The 27,357-nt window shown below is 43.2% G+C and overlaps 1 protein-coding gene across 1 annotated transcript in view; it reads left to right on the forward strand.

The window, feature by feature from the left end:
- Positions 1 to 3,942: 3,942 nt before the first annotated feature.
- ZNF407 (zinc finger protein 407) overlaps positions 3,943 to 27,357 on the forward strand; it is a 434,476-nt gene continuing 411,061 nt past the window's right edge. The window contains exon 1 of the mRNA XM_066626167.1: positions 3,943 to 3,982. The gene's annotated coding sequence lies outside the window, so the exon portion shown is untranslated. The remainder of the gene's footprint in view (positions 3,983 to 27,357) is intronic.

Raw genomic sequence — 27,357 nt, forward strand, 5'->3', positions numbered from 1 at the left:
AAATTGTTTGAAATTATTGCTAAATTAAATGATTTCACTGTTTTGTGAAAACAATGTTGGAATTTTTTAAACATGCAACATGAATTGGTCACTTTGATCTATGTTAAATTTCTGAATTCGATCTCAACGCAGGCATTTACGCTACAATCCTATGAACATTTCGATATCACCCAATGACCAGTGGGCACAATTCAATTCAACTTTACAGCACTGGTACAGCCGCAACACAGCCCGAGGTGAGGGAGCAAATGATCCCTTACCTTCAAGAGGCCTCCATGACTGCCCTCCCACCGCAGGATGCAGCACATCCCGTTGCCACAGCTGCATCAGTACAGGAAAGTTGCATAGGATTGGGCTCTCAGTTGCAAGTAAAATTCAGAGGCTGGTCTGCATAGCAAATGTCCTAGTAAAAGAAAATATAACCTAAGCAGAGTCTCAGAAGACACTCCTGCCTTATTATTTCACTTCATACCAAAAGGCCAGGGGTTCTCAAACTTTGATACTGTTACCTCTGATAAATATAAATTTACACACACACATACACACACCCATCACATTGACTCGCAGTAGACTGGTTGATGTAAACTGATTCTCCCACCTATTCGCCTCATCCAGAAAGCTGGAATGTTCTCAAAGTTGTTCATATGGTACATGAAGGGAAGAGAACAGTAGCAGGCAGGCAGTGGCATCTATATAGGTGATTTACTAATGTAAATGTTTATAGTTCTTCAGAGCTTTAGACCCCTTCTAGCTGATTGCAACCCACACTTTGAGAACTCCTGTCATCAGGCACATGTGAAAACAGGCCTTGAAGGATCAAACCCAGTGGCTGCAGTTCAGAATTGGTCTACACATGTAGTAGAATCTGGGGGATCTTAAGGCAGAAGTTAGGTCTACCCTTCACTTGCAACAGCCCAAGCCAGGGTGTCCAATAACCTAGCCACGCCACTGACTAGAATGATGTGGCAGTGGAATGCTGTAGCCCATTCCATCTCTGTGATTAGTTTTCTCGTTGGTAGGAGGATTTAAAAAAAACAACAACTGTAGGACACTATTAAAATGTTATTCTTCTACCTGAAGTTTGATGTATTATGGTTCACTGTGGCCTCAGGACTGCATAATTTGATTCAGTGGCATGGAAATAACAGGGTGGTAAAACTTGACAATGTGCAAAGGTTCCCTCCTGCCAGCCATAATAAAAAGGGAACTGCCCTGTTATAGTTAATAATTGAGATCTTATGGTTATAGAATTGCTTCTTGTTTTATAGATTGTTATAATAAGTTATTGTTTAACAATTATTGTTTCATCCGTAGACAGATTATATCTTTCACAGGTATTGACAAAATAATTAATCCAACAGAAATTTATACAACCACACTCATACATACACACCGAGAATGATGAAAGAGGCAAGAATCATATTACAACTATGAGGAAGCGAAATTTGTAAATTTTTATTCTACATTTGTGCTAAAAAAATAAAAGCTGTCTTTTCAGCAAGAAAAGGGAGTAAATAGCAACCTGAATTTTGTAAATTTATGCAAGCCTCTTCTGCTAATATACCAACAAATGACATATCACATTTTTAAATATATTTACTTGAAGAGTTCTATTTAAAAATAAAGAACTGCTTATAAGTAAATGACTGACAAGGAATGAGAATGGAAATACTCTGCCTATTTATATGGGCTATGTACACCCTCTGCTGGCTAACCGGAATACTTCTTTATAGTTTCCCTTATACTAAAATCATAATCCTGTATTTTTATACTTTCTGCATACTTTCATACAGAAACAAAACAAGCAAGAAAATGAATTTACTTGTTTCTCTGTGAGGATAACATGTGCAATCCTGAAATTCTGGGCACATTTTTCAGATTCATGGGTCAGTTAAAATGCATATATCATCATCATATGAACACACAACAGCCTTTTCTCCCCTGCAGAAGCAGTAGCAGGTCTTGCAGTACAAAACAAAGCACACTGACTATAGGGGAAGTCCCATTTAACACAGTGAAAATGACTTCTGAATAAATTTGTCTAAAATAATGTGGGTCATGCATGTTTCTTCTGACTTAATATAACACTAAGAGTGAACTGGGCCTTGCAAAAATTTTAGGAAATACAGTAGTCTTTAAGAGAGCCTATGAGACCTAGCATGCGTTATGTGCTTAATAGCCTGCCCTTTATGTCCCCCCTCCCAGCAATCTTCCTTCCAGCTCCAATCCAAAAGGCATTTGTCAATATATGTTGCAATAGGGGATTTGATCCTCAGTTCTAGGCTTTTTGGCTGCTGTTTTTTCCCTTTCTGGCACTACAGTAGCTCCTGAAATAGAAGACACTGTGCAATCCTCGGGGTGGTTGTGTGTTGCCATCACGGGTGTGTTAGTACTGGTATGAACTGCCTATTCCATGGGGGAATAGCTGGACAGTAAGCACTTCTGTAGGGCTGTTTGGCCTCTTTTCTTATTTGACCTTCTGATTTCAGAAATGGGCTACTTTAGAAGGACAGATGCAAGAGAGGGCACCAGGGTGCAGGTCTCTTGTTGTCTGGTGTGCTCCCTGGGGCATTTGGTGGGCTGCTGTGAGATACCGGAAGCTGGACTAGATGGGCATGTGGCCTGAGCCAGAGGGGCTCTTTTTATGTTCTTCCTCCCCCTTTGTCTCTAACTGATTCAAGATTTGATTAACAAGATATTGGCACAGCCTGGATGCTGGCATTATGTAAGCATAGTATTCCCCAGGTCATGACATAATGTCTAAAGAATAAAGGAGATGCCATTTCTTTCAGAATTGCACCAGTCCAACTAGGATTACTCCATTCAGGATAATTAAAACAAAAACATCCACAAACCAAAAAACAAAATGAGCCCAGCAGGCCAAAGGCAAGAGTTCCCCACCACAAAAAATAGCCAGCTGGATTCAAAAATAAGTAAGACTAAATCCCCCTCGACAACTGAACTGTTAACATGGAAACATTATGGGGAAGTTTCCAAGGAAATGCTGTTTTGGTGCTTCGTATATAAACACTCAGCAATTAAGAACTAGGGAGCTTACTTCATGTAAGACATGCAGAGTATGGGGAATGAAGTGTAATTCCTGGAGGTGGCTTTGCACGGGAGCACATTCAGGCAGGACACTGACCCTTCCTCGATCAAATCTGGACTCTTGCAGCACTGAATGAGAATCCCCAGGGCTGTTCTCAGAGCCTGTCTACTCAGAAGTAGGTCCCATTGTACTCAATGGGGCTTACTCCCAGGAAAGTGTTTGGGATTGCAGCCTCAGAGCCCAATCCTATGGCTGTCTACTCAGAAGTAAGTCCCATTCTAGTCAACGGGACTTACTCCCAGAAAAGTTTAAAATTGTAGCCTCAGAGCCCAACCTATGCATGACTGCTCAGAAGCAGGTCCTATCCTAGTCAATGGGGCTTACTCCCAGGAAAGTGTGTTTGGGACTGCACAGCCCAAGCCTAAGCCTGCCTACTCAGATGTAAGTCCCATTATATTCAATGGGACTCGCTCCCAGGAAAGTGGAGCGAGGATCGCAGAGCCCAAGCCTATGCCTTCCTACTCAGAAGTAAGCCCCATGCTAGCCGACGGGGCTTGCTCCCAGGTAAGCGTGGACAGGACTGCAGCCCCAGCCTGCTCCTGAGGAGGGAGTCTGTGTGTGACCTCAGAGACAAGAGCGCCTCGAAGCATGTGCAGAGCGCGCGTCTCTCGACACGGAGCACCCACTGGACCCGCTCTCTTCAGAGGCCGGAGCCGCGCACGCGGCCAGAAAGCCCCCCCGCGCGCGTGCACGGGGCAGGCGGCGGTGTCAGCCGTTAACGTTCCCTCGAGCGCGTGACGCGCCCGTTTCCTGCCTCCCCTCCCCCCACGACATGACGCGGCACGTCCGGCGGTGACGCGGCGCGGCGAATCTACGGCACGCCACTTGTGACCAAGATCATCAGACGCGCAGGAGGACGGCTCCCCCCGCCCGGTGAGTAAGGCCGGCGCTCAGCAGCGGCCTCGCCTCTCCCGGGGCCTCCTCCCTTGGGCGCGAGGGGCGCCGGGCCGCGGGGGCGCCACCTCCCTCCTGCCGCTCCCCAGGCCCTTTCGCCTTCCCCAGGGCTTTTTGGGCCTCTGTGCCGCCGTCGTTTCCCCCCCCCCCACTAGGGCCTGCGAGGCCAGGAAATAAGTTTTTGGCCAATCGGCACCCGCCGTCCGCGGCTGACAGTTAGGAAGCTGACGCTGACTGGCTGGGCGGGAACCTCCTTTTGCACGGCGATTGGCTGAGACCGCATGCGTCCTTGCCCACCTTTTAAAGTGGTGCGCCCAATGCGCATGCGCCGCCCTTTGTGGGCGAGCGTTTCTTGCGTCGGCACTGCGCATGCGCTTGGCGTGGCGGCTTTGCGTTGGGGTCGAGCGACTTTTCGGTGTTCGCATGCGCAACTTGGATAGAATTTTAGGGGTGCGCTGCGCTTCGATTGTTTACGGTCGAATGTTAAGAGTGAATGCGTCACAATCAGGCATTCCTGTCATTTGCTCAGGAAAAGCACCAACGTGTCCTGCAAGTGTTGGGTTGCAACCTTGGGCTTGGGTCTGTGCTAGATCTAGGAGGCATAGAAATCAAGCAGGGGGTGGGTAGGGGGAATGCCCTTTTCCCTCTCAACAAAACCAGCACCAGGGGGCAGCCACTGAAATGGAGTGTCTGTGGAACTCCTTGCCACAGGATATGATGATAGAGTGGATAGGGGGTGCTCTTTTCCTTCTCTTTTCCTTCTCTGTGGAACTCCTTGCCGCAGGATATGATGATAGCGTGGACAGAGGGATGCCCTTTTCCCTCTCAGCAACACCAGAACCAGGGGACAGCCACTAAAATTGAGCGTTGGAGAGTCAGGACAGATAAAATAAAATATTTCTTTACCCAGCTTGTAATTAGTCTGTGAAACTCCTTGCCACAGGATGTGGTGATGCATCCGGCCTAAAAGGGGATTGGGCAGATCCCTGGAGGAAAAGTCCATCATAGGTTACAAGCCATGATGGGTATATATGGTCTAAAATTAGCTGGTTGCACATCATGAGGGCCAGGTAGAAATATTTTTCTGTCATCTGAATAGTCTTTCGAGACTGAAGGTTGCCAACATCTGAATTAATCGTGGATGACAGTTTTTCGCCCACCCCAGACTGGGGAGGGATGGTGTGTTCAGTAGGTTTCCTGTTTTAAAAACTGGTCACTTGTTTTTAATAAGATGGCCCAGGTAAATCCAAGCCACAGTCTAGTGCAGTGATTTTCAGCCTTTTTCGTCTCATGGCACACTGACAACGTACTAAAATTGCCATCAGTTTTTTGACAGTTGACAAGGCACACCGTGCTGTTGGTGGGGAGCTCACATCTCCATTGGCCCTATTAACAAATGACCCTCCTCCAAACTCTCACAGCACACCAGTGTGCCACGGCACAGTGGTTGAAAATGGCTGGTCTAATGTCTTCATTGGGGAGTAGGAGGGTAAATAGAATGCCAGATGCAGGGGAGTGGCAGTGAGATGTAAGTATCTTGTGGAGTTGTGTGCTCCCTGAGGCATCTGGTGGGCCGCTGTGAGATATGGGAAGCTGGACTAGATGGGACCTGGGCCTGATCCACCAAGGCTTTCTTATGTTTGAAAATACCCTCTGTTCTCCACCCCCTGCTTTCTTTGAAGAGTATGATATGAAGAGTATGAGTTTCATCCTCGCATCTCTATTTTAGTCACATCTACTTGCTTTTAAATCAGTTCCACCAGGTCCAATGGCGCTTTCTTCCAAGTAAATAATAAACAATATACCTTGTATTTGTGCACTGCTTTTTGAGTGTGTTAATGTACCTCACATGTATTATGTTGGTGTAGTCTTTTTACAGCAACCCTAATTAGACAAGTACTAATATCCCCATATTGCAAGTGGGGAACTGAAAGTGAGTGGAAGTGGCTTGCCTGAGACCTCCAAGTAAGCTCATGGCAGTTTTGAACCTGGAACGTCTGAAGTGGTGGGGCCAGGTGTCAGTGAAAAGCAGCTTGTAATTAGTGTTATAAATATCTCTAAACCCTGTGAGCTAAATCACAGAGCTAGAGTTTTTACTTTCCTCATTATGTAACTGAAAAGGCAGGAATTGGATAGTATAGCTAGGTTTAACGGCAATAATATCTTCCCCATAGCCATTAGTTCTGCCCTTAAGCATAGTTTAATTTAGGGCCCAATCCAATCACTGGCATAGTTGGGGGGTGCGGGCCACACCGGGTGCTGTGCGGGGGTGGGGTGGGTGTGTGATGCGCTCTGGGAGGTAATGTGCTAACTTCGCAGCTTTAGGAGCTACTGCACCATGCCATACACTGTAGGATGTGGAATGGCCAGCGGAGTGCAATGCAAAAAACAGAATTGAAATCGCTCCTTTTGTTCAAAAGATATGGCCAAAAAACTGGAAATAAAAAATGTATGGAGCCCTATGGAAAGTGAAAGTGAGCAGTATTGCGCATTTACTTTCGAGTAGGTGTGCTTGCCATAGTCTGTCGGAAAGAGCAGGCTGAGAGGAATCCAAGGACACCAGAATGGTCCCGATCCAATGAATGCAGCCTCCAAAAAACACCTGAGAAGGTCCCATCCCTCCCAGCTGCGAGTCTGAGCCTGAAATGAAGCCAAGTGGCTGCGTTTACTTGTGAGTCATCTGTCAGAAAGGGCAGCTGAGAGGACTCTAAGGTTGTCAGAATGGTCCTGATCCAATGAATGCAACCCCCAGAAACGCAAAAGGGAGAAGGAGGTCCCTCCCTCCCTCCTAGCTGCAGTCTATTGAGCCCTATGGAAAGCAAGCAGCCTCAAGGTTGGATTTCCTTGTGAGTAGGCAGATGTGCCTTGGCTGGTGGTCAAGCCAGGCAAAGGGGAATGTGAGGACACCAGAAGGGTCCCAATCCGATGGAGCTGGAGATGCTCCAGAAGGCAGCCTCTTGCCCCCCACTAAAAAGGACAAAAAGAGGCTTGAACTGGGAAGGGGAAAGTTTTCTATTTTGCACTTGCAAAGCCAGGAGGGTCTTGATGTGCCTGAAATAGAAGAACTTTCAACTGGGCACTGGGGAGGGTTGGAAATCTCACTGATTCTTTTTGGGGGATTGTTATTGCAGGCAGACTACAGAGTAAGCTCCATTGACCACTATGGGACTTCCTTCAGAGTAGACATGCTCACAGGCTGCAATCCTACCCACACTTTCCTGAGAGTAAGCCCTATTGACCACTATGGGACTTACTTCAGAGTAGACATGCATAGGATTGGGCTCACAGGCTGCAATTCAACCCACGCTTTCCTGAGAGTAAGCCCCATTGACCACAATAGAATTTACTTCAGAGTAGATTCACTTGGTGGAACAAGACTGGTTTCACTTTATTTAATTATTTCTTTTATTTTAATTTAATTATTTATAATTATTTATTTTAATTTGCTTGATGATGTCATTTCTGGCCATGACATCACTTCCAATGGGTCCTGGACAGACTGTCATTTTGAAAAGTGGGTCCCAGTGCTAAAAGTTTGAGAACTGCTGCTATAAGGTGTTAGTAAGTTGACGTGTGTGTGTGTGTGTGTGTGTGTGTGTGTGTGTGTGTGTGTGTGTGTGTGTGTGAGAGAGAGAGAGAGAGAGAGAGAGAGAGAGAGAGAGAGACTCTACAAGTTTTCAAAATCACTAAAATCAGAGTTTGGAGGAATAATACCATCATGTTATATATCAATCAATGCATAATTTCATGCAGAATGCAATGAAACAAACCAAATTGAAGTGTCTGTGTTCTAACAAAAGGTACAGCCAAAAAACCATTTTGGGCGGGGTAATGGTACATCACCACGCCCACTGCATGGGGTGATGCGCAGGCCTCCCACACTGGGTGACGCGAATCCTAGTGATGCCACTAAAAACGATCCAACAAGTTTAGCAAAGGCAGCCCCTGTTCTGTGTGTGCAGTCGGAAAAATGTACTTTTTGGATTGCAACACATAAATACCTTTTTCCATGTTTCATAATGAGTTATCTGCAAACAAGGCTGACTCACTGTTTACTCCTTACATCTGATCAATACAGATCCTTAGAAGACCCTGCCACTTACTTCTGTCTGCTGTAAGAACAGTCAATTTATTCCTACTCTGATCCAGACTACAAGTTACCAGACTACAAGTATAGTACCATCCAGGATTGTCCTCTCATCAACCTGGGCAAATTGTAAGGGTGGGGAGAATGCTTGACCATACTTTATATAGCTAGAGGCAATTAGCCCTGTTTTACCTGGGGGGGGGGTGTCACTTGGATGTCTGACAGCCCAATCCTAGCCACACTTTCCTGGGAATAAGCCCCATTGACTCTAATGGGACTTACTTCTGGGTAGACATCCATAGGATTGGGCTCTGAATCTTCTGATCTTGGAAATCAGGTGGGCTTTGCAGTCCAACAAGTCAGCTCAAGTTCAAGTTTCTTTGTTTACAATCAAGGGGAAAGAGAAGAGAAATGTCAAAATGCTCAGAAAAATGGCAGCAATCCAGAATAAAGGCTACTGTCTCAGGATGAGTCAGCAGCGTTTTTAGGATTCTGAGGCATCTTAGGAGGCTCTGGAAGGTTAGAAGTATCCAAAAATTAGAACAAAATAAAGGATTTTAATTCACATATACTTTTACTTTGCTATAAGCTAATATTATAATAGGTGGAACAGTCATAGGGGTGAGACTGTATCTTCCCTTTGGAAAAGTAGACTGCCTCTGAAAGTTTGTTTCAAGGCTACCTTGTTCATAATCTGTTCCTAATGTGGTGATGCCAGAGTAAGACTCTACTTGTTATGTTTACTGATTCTTAAAGTCTAAGCATATTCAAGTAAGTATATATTTTGGAGACACACCGTACAGATCGAGGGTAGCATCCAGAGGTGCTCTTCCTTCCCAACAAGTGTCCCTCTGGAACAAACTACTCTGGATGCTAGTCACTCTGGATGCTTCAAAATCTGCTATGTTTTCTTCAATTTTTTATTAAACAGAGACAATCCTTACACTAAATCTCCTGTCCCCTCCATATTTTTCACTTTATTGTCAGGCTAGAGTCTTCAAGCTGATAAGCTAATGAAGACTTTTCCTTAAGCACATTATGCTGCATTGTTTTGAGCTTATATCCTGGACTGTAATGAATATTGGTCCAGTTATCCTTATCTTTAAATTTGATACCCATTTAACAACTTCTAAAGAGTAAAAGGGCAATTTGGCTATTCAGTTTTAATGAAAAGCTGTGTTTTAACCAGGTTAAAGTAGACAATGAGTCTATTATAGTATTGTGGAAATGCAGCAGGTAAGAAAATGAGGAAGGATATTTCATTTTCCTTACAATATAGGCACCTCATCATCTGGATCTGTTTCTGTGGTTTTTGACCTGGTTTTGGGATGATGATGATGGCTTTGGTTGCCTGAGTGTTGGGACATACAGGGAGAGTTTTTCCTTGTTGTCTGACTTGTATCACTCTGCAACTTTCAATGTAATTGACCATTGTAACCTTCTTGATTGCTGTACTGAGATGGGATTAGGAGGTAGTGGTGTGTGTTGGCTTTAGGCCTTCCTAGATCAAGGTCTCAGAAGGTTGTTCTAGGAGACCAATGCTCAGCCCTGTAGCCCTGCTCAGCCTCTGTATCTTTCAGGGCCAGGGAGACAAGAAGTCTCTTTGAGGTAAAGGAACAAATGTTCCCTTGCCCCGTACTGATCTATGGGTCTACTTGGGTCTGGACCAGCTCAGTCGCTGGTGCAGATTTGAGTTGACCTGGGTAGGGCTTTCCGGTGGGGGAGGGTGGATAGGATGTTGCAGTAGCCTCTGTTGTGGTCCCTATCTCCTTCCAGACTTGAACTGCCCTCCTGTATTTGAATTAAAACAAAGAATTCTGGTAATTGAGCAGGATCCGAGGTTGCAGTTCATTGTAGTTCTGTGGGTAGAGACCAGTGGTTTTGAAGTGTCAGGTGAGAGAACCCATTGTTTCTCCCTTCCTCAACAAAAGGCTCAAAAGCAAGAAAACCTAACAAAAAAACCAGTCAAGCCATGTTTTGTATATGATTAGCTGGAATCTTGGAAAGGAGGGACCTTGAATATGCTACCCGAAAAAGGACAGAGAAATATCCTAAGCTATGCTCATTTACCCTGCTCCCTCTCCCTTGAATTTTCCTTGGAAATAGAATAAGTATTTCTTGAATAAGAGGAGGCTTGTTTGAAAATAAGAACAGCTGTTTTAAAGAAATGTAGCAGATGTCTTCTCTCGTATCCTTTTCTTCCTAGTCTTGTTATGCAAAGACAAGAGGGTGAGACATTTTCCTTCAGATTTTTTCAGAGGAGCAATAGCATGTTGTTTCAACAGTGTGTGGGGGCAGTGGTTTGATGATAGTAGAGGTAGGACAAAGCATAGATTTGCCCATCTCCTTGTGTGTCTGATGAGCATCTATAGCCCTGTTCACTTGAATACAGATGAACTTGTGGAGGTGGCTGATTGCTTGGACCAGCTCTTCCTCCAGCCTCCACACACCTGGAACTTGCACATGTAAACTCACAGATGTATTGGCTCCTTTATGCACAATCGGGAACCATGAAAAATGGATACAGCAGCTTACATATGTGTGCCAGAAGGCTCCATGCAAATGATATATTTGAACATGGGAACTTGAACATGTGGAAGAAGTTGGGCCAGTGGGTGCATTCTCAAGCAGCTAACTCCATGTGTGTGTCTGAACATGAATGATTGAACAGGCAACGTGAGTAGCAGTGAATGTGAGTGTTTTTTGTATGATTGTGATGAGGCAAGGGGAAACTAGGGTTGGGCAGTACCCAATATTAGGAGCAGGTATACAATTTTGATTTTTAGGAATCTACTGGTCTCTTAATGGTGCATTAACATTGTAACTGAACCAAATAAATAGTTTGCAATTAAGGTAATACAGGTATGCACCACTTCATGACGGGGATATGTTCTCCTATCCCTGTTGTTATGTGATTAGGTAATTAAGTGAACCTTCAGTCCAATCTACTGCCTGTGTTGTAAGACACTCCCTGCCAAACACTAGCTGGCTGCACAGGCTACTGGAGATAATTATCTCTTCTTTGCATTAACAGCCTCTCCCTTGTATAAACAGTCTGCTGCAGGCTGTGAGACAGGATTGCCACATTAAGAGCATCTTTATTGTGCTTTGACCATCATCATATATGCAGTCCGTCGTTAAGCAAACGGTTGTTAAGCGGCACACACCTGTAGTTGCAAAGTATAAAGAAGTTGAAAATGCCACTTCATAAAATTTGTTTCTATAACTTGCCTTAAATGCACATGCTCAGTTAGTTGTGCTACTGAAAGACCCCAAATTGTGCTACTGAAAGACCCCAAATAGAAGAAGTCAGTTTAGTAACGAACCTCACAGGGTTCATGAATTTTATTATCATATGCATGAAATTTTTGAATACTTGACAATTTCCCCCACCTCTCAAAAAGATGACTACTATAAGATCTGCATTAGCTGCTTGTCTTTGTGCAGTAGAATTCTGGAATTTAGATAGAAAGGAAAGAATGCAGTGGTTTGGAATACATTGTTTCAAAGCATGCTGTTTTGTATGCAAAATGGAGAAGTGTCTCTCTAAAGGCAGAACAGAGATACTGCTCTGGTGCTGGAAATGACATCTCAACATGTAATTGTTTTTCCTGTCTTCTCGTAACATCTAGCGGAAATGTGAGTTTTACTGCTCCACATCATTGTTTGCCAGTACCAGGAGTGGGGAAACTTGCAAGCACAATAGTGTCACGTGACAAAGCCTGCAATCCTAACCACACTTTCCTGAGAGTAAGCCCCATTGAACAAAATAGGACTTACTTCTGAGTAGACTTGGTTAGGATTGTGCCTGTAGTGACTTCCAGTAGATGGTATGGAGTAGAGGGGAATCCATACATGAGTATGTTGTTTTTGATGGCAGTCCTATGTCACTTGTAAGGACTAGTTCTGCTTTAGGTTTTTGGTATGGCTTGGTACTTGACTAATGGGCTGGTCCAAGCATACAGTGTGTGTGTGTAAAACCTTTCTGTAGGGGGCTATGCCCACTACACCAAGCCTGTGCCTGACAGAGTTTGTGCAAGAGATCTAGAAAGAGGATGTTAGTTTGGATGAATTTGACTTAGTAGGGTTTACTGTGAATTTGTCTCTACTGCTGGTGGCTGTGTTACACCACTGTGATACATGTTCAACCTATATTATACACTTGAAAATGTTGTTATTCTATAAGAACACTATATGCCTTCATCCTCTCTCTCCTGCAAAGAACATCTAACCTCTAAAGCTGCCCCAAAGTTTCTTGTCTTTGGGTGAGAGACTGTGCAAAACATTATCATATCTATACCCAAGATTATCCAGACTAAATCTAGGCTAATTTAAATTATATTAGTTTTGCATTTGTTGAAAATGGGTATGTACTGTTGTCCTTATTTAAGAAATGAAGGCAGAAATGCAGTTAAGATTAAGAATGTTATCGAGGCCACTGGCACATTCAGGGCACCGTGAATGGCGAGACCTTGAAGCAGCTGACAAGCCGAGTTGAGTTATTCCACCTGTTAGCTTCTTGGCTGCCCTTCAAGTGAGAGATGAAGGAGCTGCTTGTCAGCCTGCATGGGAGGAAACTGGAGGCCAGAATGTGATACCAGATCGGAAAGCTCCATCTGAAATGTTGTGGTTCTTGAAAGATAGAACCTTCTTCAATTGTAAAAATCCCTACGGGGATTTAGAACAGCCTGCCTTTGTAAACCGCCTTGAATTAAAGTCTGAGGAGAAATCTGATGACCAAGAAAGGCAGTACCTGAAAAAAAGCATCATAAAGCACTTTGTGACAGCATAGGAGTTAGTGGCACCAGCAGGAAGGCCTGCGCTAGCCCGCTGGTGCCAGTGTAAGGAACACTGCATACTGGAGCAGATAAAGGCTGATGTTGGGCAGTGGATGGGGAGGTGCAGGGAAGAGGCTATTGGGTTGGGAGAGGGCAGTGATGTTGTGGATCAGCAGTTCTGGTACGTCCTATCCTCCTCCCTTTGTGAGATCTGCTGAGACAGGTCCACTTGGGCTTGTGCTGGTGAATTAGTAGGTGGAGGTCCAAGTAGACCCATTGCTGAGGCTTGGCAAATGTCCCTTACCTCAAGGAGACCGCCAGACTACTGGTTTCCCCCACAGGATGCAGCACAAGACGTGCTGGCGCCACTGCATCAGCAGGGGGGACTTTTGTTAGGATTGGGCTGTTATTTTTAAATTACATGGTTTTTTTAATATTCCAGAAAAACTGTTTTCCTGACCAGATTATAACTGTATAATGTGGAGGAGTCATGCATAATATGCTTCCTTATAACTAATGTGCGTATTCTTAAACATGAATTATCAAGCTGTAGAGGAAAGGCAGAGATATCTCTGACAAGAGCTTATCTGGATTGAAGCTGCACAAGGAATTTTGTTTTATAAAACAAGATCTTCTCAGTGTTGTAATTTGTCTAAACCATCAGAATTGCCAAACGTGGATAATTACATAATTTCACACTTTCCAACGAAGTCAGGCCCTGATTAAGCAGCTGACAGCCTGTGAGAGTTTGTTCATTGACAGTGATGTCTGTATTTCCTAAATTGGTGGTGATTGCAGTCTGAGTGAAGACATTGAGATTCAAACCATTCACTTTGTATGAGGCTTCTTTTTGACAAATGGGGAAAGTTCTGTTTTTCGAGACCTGAATGTTTCCAATACATAAATACTTAGCCATTCTACTTTCAGCAGATCTTACTTTTTGCTGATGCCAAGTCTTCTCACTGTCTTGGTTCTTGCTGGCTTTTGCTGTACTTGATGTGCCTCGTATTTATTTTATTCTTCTTTACTTAGCTTTTTTCTCTCTATCTCCCTTTTGCCCCTTTAAACGTAAGGATATGAAAATCTAAACCCTAATAGAAAGAAGGCTCTGTTTAACTCAGTTGGGGTGCTACTAATCCAATTGCCAAACGCAACCATAGCACAGCATGAATTTTAATTTTTAAGTTAAATGGAAACTTTGCATTCTAAATTTAAGGCAATAAAGCACTTGTGTGCCAGACTACTGTTTTCTGTCATTCTAACTCTAACATACTGAGTTACATACGAGGGTCGCCCAGAAAGTAATGCACCACATTTTTTTCTTCAACAATTATTTATTGAACACAATGAAACTTACACACAAGAAAGAATGATGTTTCTTCTACACTCCCTATTTTTCCACATAATCTCCATCCAGTTCTATGGCCTTCCTCCAGCGAGACACAAGGGCATGTATGCCCTGTCGGTACCACTCCTGGTCATGAAGCCATTTCTGCACTGTGCGAATCACCTCTTCGTCATCCTCAAAATGTCTTCCGCGAATGGCATCCTTTAATGGCCCAAACAAGTGGAAGTCTGAGGGAGCTAGGTCAGGGCTGTAGGGTGGATGGGGTAACACAGTTCAACCTGTTTAGTGATGTGTTCCGAAGTTCTCAAACTTGTGTGAGGCCGAGCGTTATCATGTTGAATCAAACATTCACCTGGGTTGTTATGGCGCCGAAGTTGCTGGAAGCGCTTCTTGAGTTTGGTTAATGTTTTCACATAAGCTTCAGAATTAATGGTGCTGCCTCTTGGCATCGCATCAATGAATATGACGCCCTCACAGTCCCAAAACACAGTGATCATGACCTTACCAGCGGAAGCAGTTGCTTTGAATTTTTTCTTCTGTGGAGATTTAGGATGATGCCATTCCATCGACTGTCGTTTTGTTTCGGGCTCAAAATGGTGAACCCAGGTTTCATCACCTGTCACAATCCTGGACAAGAACGCTTCCCCTTCATCTTCAAAACGTTTCAGCAACTCAGAAGAAATGTTTTTTTCTGAGAGATTTGTGGTCCACCGTAAGACAGTGCGGAACCCATTGTGCACACACTTTTGAGTAATTAAGAGCACGGATGATTGCATCCACACTTCCTTTGCTGATTGACAGCTTCAGCGCCAACTGCCTAGTCGTTATGCGTCGGTCCTCGCGAATGAGCACATCAGCAAGCTGCGTCTTGTCAGGTGTGACAGCCGTGGATGGCCACCCCGAACGCTGCAAATCTTGGAGCTCTGCCGAACCGCCTTCTAATGGCCTCACCCTCTGTGCCCAGCGACTAACCGTACTTCTGTCGACTGCAGATTCTCCATAAACTGTACACAAACGTTTGTGAATGTTCCCAACAGTTTCTTTCTCCGCAGTGAGAAATTCAGTGACGACACGCTGCTTGTAACGTACATCACTTACAGACGCCATTTCGAAACACTGCTGCAGCTACACTATCTGTCTGAAGAAACCAAAAATTTGTGTGCGCACTCCTGAAAATTCAAATAATGTAAATCTAAAGTTTTGCATTCGTACCATTACTGAAGGCTGAGAAAAAAAATGTGGTGCATTACTTTCTGGGCGACCCTACAAACAGTGTGGGATTGTTAATTACCATTGGAAAACTGGTGATATTCTATGATAGTCTTCAAAAAATGTTGAAGTTGTTGCAAAAATGACAAAGAACTCTGGCACCTTAAAGGCCAATTGAGTTTTTTCAGCATGAGTTTTTGTAGGCCTGATGAAGTAGGCTGTTGCCTATGAAAGCTCATGCTACAATACAGGTGTGCCCCCTTATCTGCCAGGGTTCCATTCTGGAACCCCCCGCAAATAGCTGGGGGGCTGAAACTGGGGCTGCCCCACCTCCAGAGGGGCCTCTGAGCTCAGCGGAGGCCGAGGACATCTGGCCCCAGCCTCTGCCAAGATCAGACTGAGTTCTGAAAACACACAAAATGCAAGTGATGTTTTAATTGTCTTATAAGGCAGTGTTTCTCAAACTGTGGGTTCAGACCCACTAGGTGGGTCACAAGCCAATTTCAGGTGGGTCCCCATTCATTTCAATATTTTATTTTTAATATATTAGACTTGATGTTCCCATGGTATGTAACTGCATTTGGGGAAATGTTACAGACCTATACTATGTATAAGATACGATGTATATTCTTTCAACAACAGTAATAAATGGAACTTACTCCTGGGTAAGTGTGGGTAGGATTGCAGCCTAGGATTGTTAAAAATGTTCCTGCTCGATGATGTCACTCCAGTCATGACATAACTTCTGGTGGGTCCCGACAGATTCTCATTCTAAAAAGTGGGTCCCGGTGCTAAATGTGTGAGAACCACTGTTTATAAGGCATTGGAAGGCCCAGGAAAGCCCTCCAGGTAATAGTAATAATAACCCTCTAGAGTTTCCCTGGAAGGCCTTGCCTCTGGAGGGGGTGCGTGTGCAGGGGCGGGGCCTCTGGACCCAAGCTGCGAAGATGGGGCCCCCTATGCATCTGAAAGCATTTTAAAGATGCAATAGGAGTCTTTGTCACTTATTTTGATAATCCTCTTTGTGTGTGTGTGTGTGTGTGTGTATGTGTGTAAAGTCAAAGTGGAATTTTATTCTGTGACTGAGAAGCAACCTTATTAAGGCAAATCAAAAGCAACAAAGTATATCACCTAATCTTAATCTTTACATCTAATTGAGCCTGGTATAAGACAGAAGTGACATTTTAAAATGAATGACATCATTTATGATGGCCTAACCTTAAAATCCATCTTTCCAAGAATTTGGTGCAGCTACGTATGTATTGTGGCTTGTTTATACAAGGAGAGAAGTGAAGTGCCAATCGTAAAGAATTAATCTGAGATATAATCTCCTGTTTATAGTGTGTAATTGGACTGTTTGAATACAGAATAAGAGCACACCATTCCAGTATAAATCAAGTTAACTGTATTGGGTGAAGTATCATGTGTTGGCAACCTTCAGTCTCGAAAGACTATGGTATCGCGCTCTGAAAGTTGGTTCTGGAACAGCGTCTAGTGTGGCTGAAAAGGCCAATTCGGGAGTGACAATCCCTTCCACACTGGGAGCAAGTGCAGTCTGTCCCTGGTCTGTCTCCCTGGCTATGGGCCTTCCTTCTTTGCCTCTTAGCCTCAGACTGTTGGCCAAGTGTCTCTTCAAAGTGGGAAAGGCCATGCTGCACAGCCTGCCTCCAAGCGGGCCACTCAGAGGCCAGGGTTTCCCACTTGTTGAGGTCCACTCCTAAGGCCTTCAGATCCCTCTTGCAGATGTCCTTGAAGTATCATATAACACATCATGTAACACATACACAGTTTTTCTATTTTCTGATCATTGTGCAGGTACTATTACAGAGGGAACTGCAGTAAAAGAAGACCAAGGATTTTGTAATTGACATGCATCTTTATGGAAAGTGTGTGAACTATTGAAAAAGGGGGGAATTGAAAACTGGGAAGGGCATGAGCCACAACAAGTGATGGGGAGGCTATAAAAAGGGAAAGGCAGCTGGGGGGGGGGTGCAGGGCTTGAAACCAGAGTGAAGAACTAGGGAATAAGTACAAAAGAATTAATGTTTGGGGTGGGGGAGAATTAGAGTTTTTGAGAAAAATGGTAATTCAGATTTCCTGCCTCAATAAACCTAAACTAGTCACATGTCAAAAGAGAAGACATTTTCTTCTCTGTTTGTTTTTCCTCTGTTTTTCCTAAAACATTATTTATTACAATGGTGCAAGTGTCGTATATTATGAATTTATATCAATAGGGAATGATCAATACTATAATAAATGTCTGAGGGCCCAATCCTATCCAATTTTCCAGTGCTGGTGCAGCTGTGCCAATGGGGCATGCACTGCATCCTGTGGTGGGGAGGCAGACACAGAGGCCTCCTCAAGGTAGGGGAACATTTGTTCCCTTATCTTGGTGCTGCATTGCAACTGTACCAGTACTGGAAGATTGGGCCCTAACTTTTTTGTGCTTTTACATGTTCATGTAAAAGGATTGTGCTAGCATGATCAGAAACTTATGTTCTGTGATCTGGTTAGTTTAGACATAATGTAATGGTTTGGTGGCTCATGAGTTTGCTTTGGAGTCTCATGCTCCCAATGCCCCTCTTGCCCTCCTGTAGTCTCAACCCTGATTTGTCCCCTTCACAGTTGCTATGTAACATAGCACTTTAAAAAAATCGAAAGGCAGATGACTTGAGTAATGTTACCTGGCTAGTTTGGCCCTAAGCTGTGCTGTTCTATAGCCATGGTGTGTGTGTGTGGTGTGTGTATGTGAGAATTAAGTAGTCCACTGGTTGAAATATTTGCCCATGAAATTAGTTGCAGCCTAGCAAAAAGTGATGGAATGTGAGTTATTCTCAGAATTTCCAACTAAAATGTTCAAATAATTCAAAACTCTTTTTCCTCTTCAAGTTCACTACCTTTTAAATCCTTCTCTTTGCCTTAGCTTGCAAGCTGCATTCCTTCAACCACCCTCCAAAGAGAGATAAGACAAAAATGCTAGCCTGTTTGTTCAGCAGGGTGAAGGTTATGTGAAACAATTTAACTATTCCAGTCTCTTCCTGCAGCTTGCTAGTCAAACTACTGTAAAGATTTCTCTGTGGGGCTTCTCACTGCTTTTCATTAGCCAAAGTAAACATTCACATCTAATTTCCCTAGAAATGCTAATTCTATGATTTCTCTCTTGGTATCTCTACTGTTTCCAACTTTGCAGAAACTTTAGAATTTCTGATCAATGTGTGAAACTGCCTGGTACCAAGTCAGACCAATGGTCCGTCCAGCCCAATACTGTTTACTGTGACTGGCTGTGACTTTTCTGAATCTCAGGCAGAAACCTTTCCCATCAAAAGGCCTGAAATCACCATTTGAACTGAGATCTGGAACCTTTTGTATGCAAAGCGTGCAGTCTACTACTGAACTACGTTATTTGTTTCTTTTTCTACACCAAAGCCTCAGGTTTTACAAAACACTCATTCAGTGCTATTCACCTCGAAGCCTCCTTTTTTAAAAAAATAGAATCAATTTCTGGACTGTACAATACAAACCTGGTTTTTGCATGGCATGCCTGTAGAGAACCCATATTCTTCACATTCAATTAATGAATGGCCTGCCTGAGGGAAGTAATCCGGTCCCCCAGAAAAACCATCCCATTGCATGAGCAGATAGTTAGGAGTTCTGTGACTTCCAAAAATGCTTTGCAGGCCTAACTGTGTATCAGATCTTGAACATTCACCTGGGGAAAAGTCTATCTCTGTTTATGACTGTCTTGTGTTTTCACAGTACAAAATACACCCTTTCTGTATCCTAAAACTCACTGAAAGCATTTCTCCATGTGGTCCTGAGGGGGAGAGGGCATAATTTTAGCAATCTGTTTGAAAACCTGCCAAATGACTGTCTTGTTCTTTTCATTTTAATAATCTAGAGTATATGTACAACCTTTCTGTATCTAGGGTTCCCCTTTAAACATGTGATGGTGAACTCAGCATTTTCATTCTTTGGCTGATAAATCCCATGAGAACATCCCGCTTCTTCTTCCAGAGAGACATCCCACATCTAAAGGGAATAATAGTAATCTTTTCCTTCTTGCTTTTAGGAGAGGAAACAATTGTTCTCCTATATCTTTTGAGCGCTTCTAGGAGGAGCTGGAACTGTCCTTTATTACCTCAGTTCTTATAGGAAGAGACAAAGCTGTTCCTCTGTTTTTTTAGGAAGCGAACGATTATCGCCCAAATCCAAGCCAGTTTCCATGTTAGTGTCAGGGCCTAGCATGTTCAGAGGCAAGCAGAATGATGTTAAACAGGCCTGGATCAAGTCCAAAGACAGCAGTAATGGGTCTGAAATGCCAGAGGCAGGGAATGTGGTGCAAGACAGGCAGGTTTTCAGGTTCTCGGAGGCAGGCAAAGTGACAGGAGTATGCCCAGCACCTAATATATGTCTTCAGAAGAAACTGTTTATGTTGGAAGAGGACAGAAGGGCAATGCCTGGCTACTTGCACCTTACGCCAGTACCTGGGTACCTGGTGGCTCCACCCTCTGAAGTCTGTGAAATGCTGGAGAGGGCCTACCTACATACAATTGTGTGTGCAGACTGTCTGTTCAATCTGAAGTCCTAATAATCTAGTGTTCTGGCAATGTGAAGTGGTATGTGGTACAGTGATGTGTGTAGGCCCTCCTTCCTAATGTTTCTCTGAACAAGTGGACATTAGAGGTGATGGACACGGTCCTGTTCCCTCCCCTTTCACATATTGTATATACATATGGTGGTGGAAGTTCATGTGAACACCCCATAAATTCCTCAGGCTAGGGATCCAAACCAGTAACATATGGTCAGTAGGGCCCCTATGGGCTCCCTAGATCCGGCTAAATTGACAAGTTGCAAAATCTCTTCCCGTTATTATCATGATGATTCGGTAAAGCAACATGGCTCAGACTAGCCATTTCCCCCACCTGCAAGCTGCTGCAGTGAATAAGGCAACTGAGTACTGCTGCCAGGTGCCTTGTAGTTGCATGCTTGACCCACTATTAATTTGCTTCTCTGAAAAAGCCCAGCCACTTAGTGTTTTTATGACATGTCCTAATTCATGCTCCCCTTAGAGAAGCTTTGGGAGGTAGTGGTCCTTTGGCAGAAACCTTATTAAAAAGTTTATAGTGGCTCTGCTCTTGGCACAGTGGAGACTGGATGCTATAGGGGAGTGCATGGTCTGGAACTTGATGGGTCCTCGTTAAAGGAACCTTTGAGATGGAATCAGGTTCAGGTAGGTAATGAATGAAGACACATTTCATCTTCTGTCAATTAATGAGAATAAGGAAAGCAAAGCAAGCAGAAAGGCAGAGGATACAGTAGCACCCAGCTGGCCCTTCTAATTGGATTGAACAGTACCACTCAATCAGCCCTTCTAATCTCACGGTGAAAGGACAATTGTGCAGTTGTGCACATCCCACTTCTCTTCTTGACACACTGGTGTGCTTCCCCATCATTGTGAAGGGGAGGCTCATTTGAAGCATCCCCTAGTGTGCAAATTAAATACAGTACAGTGTAGATATTTTAAAGTACATGTAAAGTACATAAAGTACATAATCCACATGTTAAGAGGCAGTTCAAATGAACTGCCCTGTCACGTGACTATGAGGAGATGTGTTGCAAGGAGGGGGGGAACGGACATGTGTGACACACATGCTCACAGCATTCATAATGTGATTAGAATGACTGGTCAAGTTGTGTTGTCCAAATTGGCCCAGTGTTAAGTTAGTAGTTTTTGGACTGGCCCAGTTTTATTTCTTGCAGATTTGCAAGAAAGGATCTGATTCTACTGTTTTGCTTTTGGGCTAGAAGTGTCCATTTTTCAACAATGATGGGACCAGAGCCTGATTCTGGAATAGAAATATTCTAAGTTGGAAAGCCCTTCTGGACTGTTGGAGACTGATTATTACCTATACAGCTGTGTGGGTGGAGTTGCAACTGCAAAGAACTGGCACGTAATGCTACTGATAGAGCAGGTAATGTTTTGCCTACTCATGCTGAGCTGCTTCTCGGGGTATGTTCTTCTTTTGAACTAGCTCCTGGCACTGTACCTATAAGGTAATTAAACCCCAAAGCACTATTCAAACACTATTTATATTTGTTGTGTAGGGTGATTCTGCTTGCAGCATGATTTGTTGTCTTTTTAATTTGAGCTGCAATGGCTGGGATTGAGGTAGTGACCTCTGTCTTTCCTCTCAGGACAATGTCCTTACAAGACAGCTAATAAAACATATATCAGTCCATCATAACAATGAAGTTACACAAATAGTAAACCAGAGGAGAAATCTAAATCAGCAGTTGAAAGTCAATGAAATTGGAGAGTCTTGAAAGCACGCTTAAAAGTAGGGAGGCTGCAGACTTTGTGAAACTCCCTTGGGAGGGAAATTCAGAACTGTGGTGCCACCATTGAAAAGGTCTTATACATGGTCCTCTCCAATTAATTTTCTTTGGTTCCCAAAATACAGATAATTAGCTTTCAAAACTTAGCACATGTTAGCAACATTGTGAGAGCCAACTCCCGTGTAAGCATGCTAATCAGATGTACAGAAATCTCCAATATTAGACATGCATTCAGTACATGCCACCAATGAGTATACAATGGAAATATGTTTAACAGGTACATTTGGAGACTTTGCTTCTAATCATCTGTGGCCAGTTTTGTTGTCAGGATGACTCTGTCATTCTGTAATGTTCCCATGCTGTGATTTGCTGCCATTGGAAGTGGCTACCCCACTTGAGTGTGCTAGAGGGCTACAGTTTGTCCTTTAACCTTACCTTCGTGATGATGAATAAAAGGCCACGCAGTAGCAGTATACAAAATTGACATTTTTTTATTTCTAACTTCACTTGTCGTCTCTCTTGTAATTTGATACGTTTGCACTGCTGTGTTTAATGATCCCTTTCCTGGCTATGATGAATTGAAATAGCTCATACCAAACTGACCTATTTTTCTCCATTAGTTCTTCCTTACTGGTAAGTTAGATGCACCATGGCTTCTCTCTTTGGCAGTGTTGCTTCCTGCATAAAGGAGGTATCCTAATTGAAATTTAGAGATAATCTGCATGAGTCTGTTTCTTTAGTTAAAAACTACTGTGTAGTTTTTGGCCTCTTTTCTGATAGACTGGCTGCACAATTAGAAATAGTACTGATATATGCAGACAGCATGCATACATACACACCCATGTGTGACTTGTGTTATTTAAAAGTATCTTTGTCTCTTACCTTGCACTTTTCTTTGAAGCCGGCCTATGAAAATCACCGTGCATGTTTGTTTTGATGTTTAAAAACTGAATCGGAATATCTAGGGGTTTGAGGGGAAAATTGTTCTGTTCTGAAGTGTAATAATAATCAGAACTGGATCCCCTTTATCTTCTTGTATGGGTGCATATATAGTCTTATGCATACAAATGATCTGGATTTTTAAAGCCCTTTCAGTTCCCTGAGACCTGCTTTAACTTGTTTTAGATAAGTATCAACTATCCTGACAAAAGTGTACTTTTCCCCATTTCTTCCTCCTCATTTAGGAAGAGGAAATTAAAAGTTTCTACGTTTGATTTGAACTGGCCACATTTCCCTATAATGTCCCAGCTTGGAGAAGTATAGTTTGTTCAGATCATGGTTGGATTGATTCTGGTTTGTTTAAACTGTGGTTAAATAAGCAAACCTCCATTCCTCAAGTTTGGACATAACTACTGTACTTCAAAAGTGAACGCTTTTCAGTCTCCTCCACTTGAGTATGTGAAAACTCAGCATGCCAGATTGCCTTCTGTTTAGTTATCTAGAGAACATAGATACCTTACTGCCCAATCCTGAGCTGCCCATTGCGCCCGAACTGCCAAGGTGCCAAAATGACTGCTATGGCTTCCTGCGCACAACAGGGCAGCCGGTGGTGGCTCCTCGGGGAAAAGGGACTTTTGTCCTCTTCTCCCAGGTAAGGCAAGTAGCCTGCAAAGGGGCTACTCAATTCTGCAGCAACCCTTGGGCTGCCGTAGAATCAAGAGCCCCCCACCAACAGCATGGTGTGCCTTGTCAGTTGTCAAAAAACTGATGTTGTGCTTTGACAATCTTAGTACCTTGTCAGTGTGCTGTGAGATGAAAAAGGCTCTTCTATCACTTCTTTAGAGAGTCAAAGGAGCTTGTGTGCTCTTATTAGGACCAGCTATCTAGCCCTTTGGAATGTGATTCCTGCATGTACCTTCTGACTGCATGGCAGCGTTGAGCCCAAAGGCAACACAAAGTTTTTCAGTAACTTTTTGGGAAACAGCCCTTTATTTTATGCAGATCTAAGTGGGCTTTGTTTTCAGTTTGAGGCCTAAACCTGAGCTAGGCATCAGTGGTAAGTGACCTAAAACTGTTGTCAGAGAGACCAGGAATTTGTTGTTAGCACCTGCCCCACTCCATAAAGTCCCATTTTGAGCCTGATTCATATGCACAGTTGGTGGCATGGTTAAAATTACAGAATGTTAAGTTGTAGGGATCTTGGAGACCATCTAGTCCAACCCTTGCTCTGTGCAGGCAACTGCTACAGTATCTGTGACAGGTGGTGATCCAACCTCTGCTTGAGGGGGAGTCCATTACTCCAATGAGGTGGAGCCTACTACTGTAGGAGGCAGACTATTCAGTGTTGGACAGCTCTTGCAGTTGGGAAATGCTTCCTCCTATCTTACCTAATTCTGCTTCCCTCTAATTTCAGCCAACTGGTTCTAGTCCTGCCTTCAGGAGACAGAAAGAATACATCTTCTGCTTCTTCCATGTTACAGCCCTTCAGATATTTGAAGATCAGTTATCATATTTCCCCTTAGTTTTCTCTTCTCCAGGCTAAATGTATCAAGTTCTTTTAACCATTTCTCAAAAGACTTGGTTTCCAAATCTCTCACCAGCTGCCCTCCTCTGAGCCTACTCCAGCTTATCAGCGTCTTTCTTAAAATGTGGTGCCCGCAACTGAGTGCAGTATTCTAAGGGAGGTCTGATTAGCATAGTATAGAGCAGGGGTGTCCAAACCTTTTGGCAGGAGGGCCACATCATCTCTCTGACACTGTGTTGGGGCCAGGGGAAAACAGAATTAATTTACATGTCAAATTTGAATAAATTTCCATCAATTTACATAAATGAATATATTAGAGATGGAACTTATATGAATGAAAGAACATCTTGCCTATAAAAAGGTCTTGTACAAAAGGCCTTGTACCGACCTTTCTTTGCTGCTGCTGCTGCATCACAGATGTGAAACAGTAAACAGTGGAGGGAGCCCTTGGCCCACAGCTCACGCGAGAAGTCAAACAGTTGCTGAGAGCAGTTGCATTGGGCCAGCATGGGCTCCAGCAAGTCTTTGGAGGGCCAGAGGCTCATTGGAGACCGGGGGCTCCCTGCGGGCCAGTTTGGAAGTCCTGAGGGTCTCAAGTGGCCCCCGGGCTAGGGTTTGGGCACCCTGGTATAGCTATTACTGCTCATGATCGGGATTGCATGCCTCTTTTAAAGTTAGCCACTTGAAACTGCAACCTCTTTCTGGAAAGTGGATCTCATCTTGTTCTGATGACTCTCAGTATAACAGTGGATTCCTCCCCCCCCCCCCGTACAGTCATGTGGCGATAGTTAATTGCTGGAAACCTGCCTAGCTGCATGTGTGAATCGGGCTTCAGTGAGAAGACTGAAATGAATTAGCTATGTTAAGGATTTGTTAAATGAAATGTTAAATAATAAGACCTAGTATATTATTTAGTTGCCTGAAGTGGCTGGCACTAAAGGCAGGTTTAGATCTTCAGTTGATGATCAGGGTTTCTAGAACAGCCTGCCTTTGAGGGATTGCATAGTCCTTCCCTTCCCATGTCCTGTTTTGCATGCATTTATGCCTGCATGGTTTCTCTGGGTGACTCTAGGAGTGTGCTTAACTTAATTTTAACCCTTTTTGGCAAAGGTAATATATAATACCAAAACTGAGAAGAGGAAAGGCGGGTGCTCATAGAGTAAAGGAGGACAGTCTCATGACCTGGGCTGCATTCCTAATAAATAAAGTAAGTTTATTTACATTTGTTGTACATCAATCCTGTTGCAGGATTGAAACCTTGTTGCATTTGGTTACTTGATCTCTGTGACTTTTTTCTTTTGAAGCCATATTTGGACTGAATTGTCTGAAGATTAGACAGCATCATATGGATGCTCATTGCCACCATAAGGTTTCAATCCTGTACACACTTGTACAATCCTGGGAGTAAGAGCCCAATCCTATGCATGTGTACTTAGATGTAAGTTCCATTATAGTCATTGGGGCTTACTCCCAGAAAAGTGTGGATAGGATGGTGGCCTAAATCCCATTGTCCTACTACTTCTGTGTAGGTATGTGTAGAATATACTGTAAGTGCCTGCTCTTAAATGTATCTACTCAGAAGTAAATCCTGTTCAGTAGGACTTGCTTTCTAGTACACATGGTTAGCAGTTTAATCTTTTCATTTTCGGGTGTCTTTCCTTATTTCTTTTCCCAATGCTTCTTTGACTCTGTGCTGTACCAAGATTGATATTTTTTTTTAAGTGTTGTAAGAAAAGTATAACAACACTCAGTAAGGAGTAGAAATTTTACAGCTGAGTTATAAATTCCAGAAACAGTATGGTTTATAATGGGAAAGCTAAAGGGGAAAATGGAGGGAGTGCAATAATACGTATGTAACCTTTCCCCCTCTTTTTAGTGAATAGACCGTTTAAACTAAATTAAGTAAAGGATGTAAATTCTGTTGTTTCAGTTTTTAATATTTCATGGCTGATTTTATAGATAAAAATTACATTTAACAATAAATATGAAGAAGAATTTATACAGCCTGTTCTGGTTTGATATGGAACAGCAAATCCCATTTCTCTTCAGCTGTAAAGAAAATTCATTATTATGTCTTTGGTTGTAAGAGATGGCTTCATTGTGATTAGTTACACTGATAATAAAGCAACCTTTTTAAAAATGGCACAAGATACATGAGATCTCATGTGTCTGCTTTTAATGGCACTGAATTTGTGCATTTTCTACCTTTTTCATGCATCCTTTCCCCCTTTCTCTTCTTCCATTTGAACCCTTTTTAAGGCTTCTGAGTTACTAAAAAAAAATTGATAATCCTATATTAGATACTTAAGTTTTTTTTTTATTTCTTGGGGAAGGCAGAATTAATTTTGAGGGCTGTTCCTAGGGGACCTAGGGTTGATGTAGTGTTGGCACCCTGCTAATGGGGAGCTGCCTCCAATTCTCTTTAGCATGAATTTTCCCTCTCCTTCCCTAAGTCAGAAAGACCTAAAGGCATATCTGGTTGCAGCAGTATTGCAGCCTTCCAACCCTTGGCAGGAGAGCTGGGGGAAAGGGGAGAAGGACAGGTACTGAACGATCTTATATTAGTTTGGCAGATGTGAAATGATGTCACGATGCTAACTGCGTTTGTGCCTGGCACAGTTTTGAGACCCCGTAGCCAAAGCCCTTTCCCTAGAAAGTTGGGATGTAGTCCAGAATTTGCTCAGAGCTTTCATCTGTGCTGAGAAGAAAATGTTTGCTACTGATTGTCTCTGTTTTCTGCAACATTGGAAACGAGACTGACTGAACTGCCTCTGTAAAACTGGGTTGTGGAGGGCTGGAGTACAAAATCAAGGATGCATAACAAACCAAACAAACAATGTCCCCTGTTGTCTTGGGAGATAAAATGATTTTAAAGAGCAGCTTGTGCAGTAAAAAACTTTTGAGCACAGAAGCTTACTAAGCACGTAAACAGAGAGTGTATAAATTAACTATAAATGTGAAATATGTTTCAGGCCATAGCATGATGGGAATAAAAGCTTGCATTTTCAAGGAAGCATTTGCTCAACACATTTCTCTTACTGCAAAGCAGCATTTCAGTTTTAGTTGAGGACCACTTGTGTAAAGTGGCCACCAGGTGTCATCAGAATGCTTTTCTTACACTGACTTGCTCTT

The sequence above is a fragment of the Tiliqua scincoides genome, chromosome 4 (assembly GCF_035046505.1).
Source record: "Tiliqua scincoides isolate rTilSci1 chromosome 4, rTilSci1.hap2, whole genome shotgun sequence".
Lineage (NCBI taxonomy): Eukaryota > Metazoa > Chordata > Lepidosauria > Squamata > Scincidae > Tiliqua > Tiliqua scincoides.